We start from the raw sequence: 886 nt of genomic DNA on the forward strand, positions 1-886 counted from the left end.
AGAGGGGACACATCCCACCTTTTGATGGGAGAAGTTTTAACTTGGGCTGCACTTTCAGAGGAAGTCCTAACAGATGGTGTGTCATTCTGGTCAGGGTTCAGCTCAGATAAAATTAGACTGAAACTTAGTCTAGTGGGGGAGACGGACAATAATAAACACTCAAATCTCTAAGTAAGTCATTATTCAAATAAATAGCACCAGAGTTATGACAGGTGCTGAGAAAGAGAGGAATGAGAATATTTTTAAAGATTTAGCCCAATCTGGGGTACAGGGAAAGCTTCTGTGAGGAAGTGATTTTTGAGCTGAAACCTAGTAAGATAACCAGGTGGCACTTAGCAAAGAGGGGAGAGCCCGGGGAGTGGGAAAGGGTTCCAGAAAGAGGGAACAGAATACACAAAGTTCCTAGGGCCAGACTGGTTGGCAGAGTGGTATAATTAAAAGGCTCGTATGGCAGAAAAAGAAAAAGATGTATAGGGCAAGCAGGGATAGAGGTCAGAAACTTGGTAGAATCTTATTAAGCATTAGGCCATGCTAAGAACTTTGGTAATTTTTATTCTGGGGGCAAAAGAAAACTACTGAAATATTTTAAACAAGAGGGTGACATAATTTATGCTTTGAAAAGATCTCCGTCGCCCTAGACAGTTTGGCTCAGTGGATAGAGCATCAGCTTGCGGACTGAAGGGTCCCAGGTTCGATTCCGGTCAAGGGCATATGCCCGGGTTGCAGGCTCGATCCCCAGTAGGGGACGTTCAGGAGGCAACCAATCAATGATTCTCTCTCATCATTGATGTTTCTATCTCTCTCTTCCTTTCCCTTTCTCTCTGAAATTAATAAAAAATATATTTAAAAATTTTAAAAAACAACAAAGGAAAAACAAAGCCTTTTT

Source organism: Myotis nattereri, assembly GCF_964212035.1.
Source record: "Myotis nattereri genome assembly, chromosome: 5".
Lineage (NCBI taxonomy): Eukaryota > Metazoa > Chordata > Mammalia > Chiroptera > Vespertilionidae > Myotis > Myotis nattereri.